The 7,167-nt window shown below is 43.0% G+C and overlaps 1 protein-coding gene and 1 non-coding gene across 4 annotated transcripts in view; one reads left to right on the top strand and one right to left on the bottom strand.

Annotated features, from left to right (window-relative positions):
* Positions 1-377: 377 nt before the first annotated feature.
* Positions 378-459, bottom strand: TRNAS-GCU (transfer RNA serine (anticodon GCU)). Its single transcript has one exon. It is a non-coding gene; the product is annotated as a tRNA-Ser (tRNA).
* Positions 460-622: 163 nt separating this feature from the next.
* KNL1 (kinetochore scaffold 1) overlaps positions 623-7,167 on the top strand; it is a 75,387-nt gene continuing 68,842 nt past the window's right edge. For all 3 annotated transcript variants that reach the window (XM_066342216.1, XM_066342215.1, XM_066342214.1), the window contains exon 1: positions 623-925. The gene's annotated coding sequence lies outside the window, so the exon portion shown is untranslated. The remainder of the gene's footprint in view (positions 926-7,167) is intronic.

Here is a 7,167-nt window from a genome sequence, read left to right as displayed (position 1 = left end):
TGCTTTAGCAATTGCATTCCGTGTCAGGTGCTCCTGGACAAAAACCAGAATTGCCTTAAGTATTTCAAGCTAATCATGACGCTGGATCTGAAGGAGGTCCGCCAAAGCCATTACATGAGCCTTAAAATCAGGATTGTTTATATCCAAATTAATCAACGGCTCCGCATTTTTTGCTGCATTGTTAGCCTTCTTTCGCTTTGTTTATCTGTGAGATCGGAACGCTCCAAAAGCTGTTTTTTAAATATCTCAAACCTGAGATCGGTGGTGCTGGAGTAAATTGACTAATAGGTCACAACTGGGATCTGTTTAATTATTTATTTTATCTTTACATATAAGTTTACATTCATCTATCAAATCTTGAGGCAAAAAACTACTCTCGACGAGGATGGGATTCGAACCCACGCGTGCAGAGCACAATGGATTAGCAGTCCATCGCCTTAACCACTCGGCCACCTCGTCCCGCAGACTTACTCCTTCCTGCAAACTATAGGGGGTAATACTAGGGGGATGTGACGCATTATTATGGTAACCTCCATTTTGTACGGAAGTAGAGTCAATCTTTTTTTTATAGCAAATAATCAAAATAAGATGGCTGCCCCCATAATATGGGGGAGCTGCGGTGGGGAAAACAAAAGAAAATTCGGTAGAAAATAAACCTTGAAGGATATAAAATTGGCGTACAGGCTAGCAAGGAAACCGGATTAAAGGAGTCACTGAAGGCGGTCGTTCCGGCGTCTAGGGGCGGAGCCGGCGCATAGAGCTGCTTTGCGCTTGCGCGCCCTCTGGGCGGTTAGGTTTGAATGCTGCACCGAGGCAGTTTGGGTGCTGTGAGGTGATATCGAGAGGTGGTGTTGAAGTAGGTCTCTGAGGACGTCGGACCCAAACGGGTCTGAGGAGAATTTGACAAGCAGGAGGCTAACGGCAGGTAAAGAGAATGACCCTTTCGCTGTGGGCTTCTGGGGTGGGGGTGCGTTAGGTTTTGTCTGAGCGCTGTGAACGCTCAGCGCTGGAAGGTGGAGGACGCTCCCTCAGCCGGGTGGCCCGCGGAAGCGCTGGGCCGGAGCCGGGCTCCGTCTTGCCTCACCTGCGCCTGCACGCCTGCGCCGCCCTCCTCTGCGCTTCCCGTCCGCACTGGGGCCTCGGGCGGGCCCGGCGCTCGTTCGCGGAGCCCCGCCGTCCTCGGTCCGCGCTCCCGGGCTCTCCCTCGCCCCGCGGCAGCGCTCTCGGCTCTTTCATTTCGGATTCGGTCTTTTCTTAGTTGTAAATGAACAGACAACGATGAGTGATTTTAAACCAGAGGCTTGTCGTGGTTTATTTATACTGTTTAGAGCGCTAGCAGCACTGAACAGACTTTCGGTTTTCTGAAGATAAAATAACAGCAAGTATTTAGTAAGCCACAAATGAGTTTCTAGAAATCTTCTCTGTCCATTATTAGCTCAGAGATAAAGTCCCCCCTTTTTTTTAAGACCCTTTTCTTGCTGTTTATCTCAACACTAGAGTTTAAGAGAAAATTCTTTTAAAAGTTGCCGATTGGAATTTTAAAGATAAGTTGGTAGAAATGTCACTTCAATTGAATTGGATCAGTTGAATTCCTCAAATATTTATTGGGTTCCTTGTTTTCTTATGCTCGGGCTGAGAGCGGGTGATTCCGAGTCCCTAGTCTAAAACAGTTTGTGGTCCAGAAAGGGCAATAATATACACAAATAACTACAAGACAAGGTAAAGCATTATAGGACATTTTGAAGTTGTATGGGAGCACAGGGAAAGACCTTATTTGATACCTCTAGTAATGAAGACTGAAGGAGGCTTCACGGAGAAAGTGGTATTTGAGGTGTAACTTGAAGGGAAGAATGATTTCCAGAGGTAAAAGTAAAAAGATTTTTGCTAATTGAAGATTGAATTCAAAACAGTATACTTCTTCACTGTGTGATGGCTGGAAATGTTTACAAGATATCAAACAGTAAAACTGAGTAAAAATGTTTGGAGTGGTCGTATTAATCATGTAATTGATGATAAATAAGAGGTTGTATTAGGTACTCTTGACAGGACGGCTGTCCAGTAAAATTTTCAATGATAATGGTAATGTTTTATATCGGCACTGTTCAGCTTGGTACCCATTGGTCACATGTGGCTATTGATCACCTGAAATATGGCTTTTGTGACTTAAGAATGGAATTTAACATTATATTTTAATTAATTTAAGTTTAAATCGCTACTGTATTGGACAGCACTGGTCAGAGCCTATATCAGTGGACACTATGAAATATATTAACTGGTTATTGGTAGTGTAAATGCAGGAGTGGACAAAGAGCCAGAAAGTAAACATTTCAGGCTTTGCAGGCTACACAGTCATTGGCATGGTCTCTGTTGTATATTGGTTGTTGGTGTATATGTTGGTGTTTCATTTTCTGCAACCATTCAAAATGTAAAAAACCACTTTTAAGGGCCCATTTAGCTCAGTAGTCATAGTTTGCAAACCTCTGGCTTATTTAGACTAATAGTTACCAAACTTTCTTAGCTTATGGTGCCCTTGGGCCAAAAGAAATTTACAAGAATTCCCTTTATTAATAGGTCCAACCAACTTAAAAAGTTGTTACCAAGTAGAAATAAATTTATGTCCTAACCACATAGTAGCCATTTCAAAAAAGTAATATGCATTAATTGAAGGAAAAGATATTTTAATTTTGTTAATAATCATGATTACTTACTAATTGGATATGTGTGCCTGTTGAACACTGCACAGCTTCTCAAATCTTAGCATCAGATGGACACTGCCTCCCTCATTTCATATACCACATTGATTATAAGAACTGCTTTATATCACAGCATCTGCCAAAGACCCAACTTTGCCAATAATATTATCAAAACTAATGTAATGCGAATGGGTACTATTTTGAGCTAGTGGTTCACACAGTGTCTGAGAGATGTTGAGAACTTTTGTTTCTAACATTTAAAACTTCTCAGGACACCTCTGTGAGTATGCTGTAGCGCCCCTGGTTTCCAGGTGCAGTTTCGGAACCAATCAGTAATCAACTGATGTGGCATTATGATCAAAAGTTCAACCATAATGGCATTTTATAAATGAGACTTGGGGATTTGAGGTCTCCTATTCTGTTGAAGGTGGAACTTAGTTATGTAATAAATAGAATATTTAAAAAAGGAAACTTTAATAATTTTTGAATCTCATCACTTAATTAAGTGCCAGCTAGCCTGTAGGTTAGATAGGAATGATGCTTGATAATGATTTCAAACAGCGGAGATGTTTAGGTGATTCTGATTTTATAGTATTAGATAACATTTTCTATGAATTTGAATATGTCACTGAATTTGAGATTATTCCCAAAAGGAGAAAAAATATGTAAGTCAGTAGTCATAAAGGAAACTTTAAAGAATTGTTTCTTTTTTTCTTAATTTTTTTTCTTTTATTGATTTTAGTGAGAGAGGAGGTTGAGGAAGGGGGGAGAGAAAGACAGGAACATCATCTGTCCCTATGTATTGCCCTGACTGGGGATTGACCTGACAACCTCTGTACTTCAGGATGATGCTCCAACCCACCAAGCTATTCTGCCAGGGCAAAGAATTGTTTCTTAATTACTCATTCAGTAAATGAGTTCTATGTTAGGTTCTCAGACTATACAGTGAACATAAGAGCAATATATACAATATTCTTATAGTTTATTGTTGGGGCAAGGGTAGTTTGAGGAGATAACAGGAGGAATAATTAATTTACATATCAGACTTTGAAAGATTTTATTAGGCCCTGGCCAATTGGCTCAGTGGTAGAGCGTCGGCCTGGCATGTGGATGTTCTGGGTTCAATTCCAGTTCAGGGCACACAGAAGAAGCCACCATCTGCTTCTGCATCCCTCCTCTCCCCCTCACTTCTGGCAGCCATGGCTCAATTGGTTCGATCGCATCTTTTGGGCACTAAGGATGACTCCGTGGAGCCTCTGTCTCAGGCACTAAAAATTGCTCAGTTGCCAGCATGGCCCCAGATGGGCAGAGCATTTGCCCCAGAGAGGGGTTGCCAGGTGGATCACGGTCTGGGCTCATGTGGGAGTCTGTCTCTCTAGCTCCCCTCCTCTCACTTGGAAAAGAAGAGAAAAAGAAAAAGATTTTAGTATTGATTTTTAGAGAGAGGAGAAAGACAGAGGGAAAGGAGAGTAAAAAGAGGGAAGCATCAAACTCAGTAGTTGCTTCCTATGTGTGCCTTGACCAGGCGAGCCCAGGGTTTCACACCTGTGACCTCAGCATTCCAGGTGGAATTCTTTACCCACTGCACCACAGGTCAAGCTACATATCAGCCTTAAATTACAGTGTGGTACTGCTACAGATGAGACATACACAAGGCCACAAAGAGTGCTTTTCTTGGTTTTCTTGCCAAGAGAGAATATCAAATATAAATGCAATATTCAGGAGAGAGTTTTGTGTGTGCAAGAATAGAAATGCTAGTGTGGTGAGTGAGGAAGACAGTGGTATGAAATGAGATGCATTACGAAGTCTGAGAGGCAAACGGACCAAATCTTGTAGAGCTTTGGTAGGTCCTGGTGAAGAGTTTATCTGAGTCTGGTGGAAAGCCATTGAAGGGTTTTAAGTAGGGGAATGTCTTAAATGTGATTTATGTTTAAGAAGGTAACTGCCTAGTATGTGGAAAAAGGACTGTGAGGGAATGAGAGTGAAAGCAGGGATACCAGTGAGGTGGATATTGCAGTGTTGCATGTGAAAGATAATGGTAAGCTTGAACTCTTGTGATAGTATTAAAGATAGAAGTGAATGGATTTGGGATATGTATTAGAAATAAAACTAAGACTTGATGATGGTTTGGATAAGAAGTGGAAATATGGCCCTGGCCGGTTGGCTCAGCGGTAGAGCGTCGGCCTGGCGTGCAGGAGTCCCGGGTTCGATTCCCGGCCAGGGCACACAGGAGAAGCGCCCATCTGCTTCTCCACCCCTCCCCCTCTCCTTCCTCTCTGTCTCTCTCTTCCCCTCCCGCAGCCGAGGCTCCATTGGAGCGAAGATGGCCCGGGCGCTGGGAATGGCTCCTTGGCCTCTGCCCCAGGCGCTAGAGTGGCTCTGGTCTCGGCAGAGCATCGCCCCCTTGTGGGCGTGCCGGGTGGATCCCGGTCGGGTGCATGCGGGAGTCTGTCTGACTGTCTCTCCCCGTTTCTAGCTTCAGGGAAAAAAAAAAAAAAAAAAAAAAAGAAGTGGAAATAGCATTCATACTTGTTTGATCTCAAAGGGAAAGTTTTCAAAGTTTTGTCATTAGGTTGTTGGCTTTTTTGTGTGTGACAGAGACAGAATGACATTAAAGAGGGATAGATAGGGACAGACAGGCAGGAAGGGAGAGAGATGAGAAGCATCAACTTTTCGTTGTGGTACCATAGTTGTTCGTTGATTGCTTTCTTTTTTTTTTTTTTAATGATTGCTTTCTCATATTGCCTTGAGGGGTGGGGGGACTACAGCAGACCGAGTAACCTCTTGCTCAAGCCAGCAACCCTGAGCTCAGCTGGTGAGTTTTGCTCAAAACAGATGAACCCATGCTCAAGCTGGCGACCTCGGGGTTTTGAACCTGGGTCCTCCTGATGCTCTGTCCATTGCGCCACTGCCTGGTCGGACGATGTTTGCTTTTTTTATTTTATTTTAAGTTTCTACAAATTTTTTGTATTTTTCTGAAGTGAGAAGGGAGGAGGGTGGGGGCAGACAGACTACCTCATGCGCCTGACTGGGATCCACCCGGCATGCCCACCAGGGGGCAATGCTCCGCCCCTCTGGGGTGTTGCTCGGCTGCAATCAGAGCCATTCTAGTGCCTGAGGCGGAGGCCATGGAGCCATCCTCAGCGCCCGGACCAAGAGAGAGATAGAGAGGAAGGAGAGGGGGAGGGGTGGAGAAGCAGGTGGGTGCTTCTCCTATGTGCTCTGGCCAGGAATCTAACCCTGGACTTCCACATGCTGGGTCAATGCTCTACCGCTGAACCAACTGGCCAAGGCTGCTTTTTAAAAAAATAGATATTGCTTGTCAGATTAAGGAGTTTACTTTCTATTTCTAGTTTACTAAGTTTTTCTTTTTCTTTTTAAACACAAAAGGATGTTAAAGTTCAAACTTTTTTATTGGTTGAGATGATCATACGATTTTTCCATTTTATTCTGTTAGTATGATTAAATGTAAAATTAGTTTTTAATGTTAAGCCATTTAACATTTAATGTTAAACTTTGCATTTCTGGAATAAAACCAACATGACCACGATATATATCCTTTTTATAAATTTTTGCTATTTACTTAGGATTTTTATATTTATGGTAGTGAAATTGGCATGTAATCTTCTCTTTTACTGTAGTTATCAGGATGTGGTGGAGTAGGGTACATATTTGTGTATGTTAGATGGAGGTGGTTGCAAGGAAGCTTTTTTAAAATACAAAAATGGTTTTGCCTGACCAGACCATGGCACAGTGGATAGAGTATCAGCCTGGGATGCAAAGGACCCGGGTTCGAAACCCCGAGGTCGCAGGCTTAAGCACAGGGTCATCAGCTTGAGTGCGATGTTGCTGGCTTGAGCAAGACCTGACCCCCTGGTCGCTGACTTGAGCCCAAGGTCACTGGCTTGAGCAAAGAGTCACTGGCTCAGCTGGAGGCTCCCAGTCAAGGTATATATGAGAAAGCAATCAACTAAATGAACAATTAAAGATGCCACAATGCCCTGGCCAGATAGCTCAGTTGGTTGGAGCATCATCCCGAAGCACAGAGGTTGCCAGTTCAATTCCTGGTCAGGGCACATGTAGGACAGCTTGATGTTCCTGTCTCCATCACTCTCCCTTCCTTCCTCTCCCTCTCAAATTAATAAAACAAACATTAAAAAAAAATGCCACAACTATGACTTGATGCTTCTCATCTCTCTTCCTTCTTGTCTGTCTGTCCCTGTCTCTCTCTAAAAAAAATTAAATACAAAAATTAAAAACACATTTTCCATTGATTTGAGAAAGGAAGAGAAAGAGAGAAAGGGGCATCAAGTTATTTCACTTAGTTCTATTTAGTTGTGTATTCATTGATTGCCTCTGATACATGCCGTGATGGAAGGTTGAATCCACAAGTTCTGACATGCCGGGTAGACATTTTATCTACTGAGCCACCCAGCCAGGGCCTAAATATAATTTTATTTTTTAAGTGAGAGGA

Source organism: Saccopteryx leptura, chromosome 6 (assembly GCF_036850995.1).
Source record: "Saccopteryx leptura isolate mSacLep1 chromosome 6, mSacLep1_pri_phased_curated, whole genome shotgun sequence".
In the NCBI taxonomy this organism is placed as follows: Eukaryota; Metazoa; Chordata; class Mammalia; order Chiroptera; family Emballonuridae; genus Saccopteryx; species Saccopteryx leptura.
This window is presented reverse-complemented; position numbering and strand designations above follow the sequence as displayed.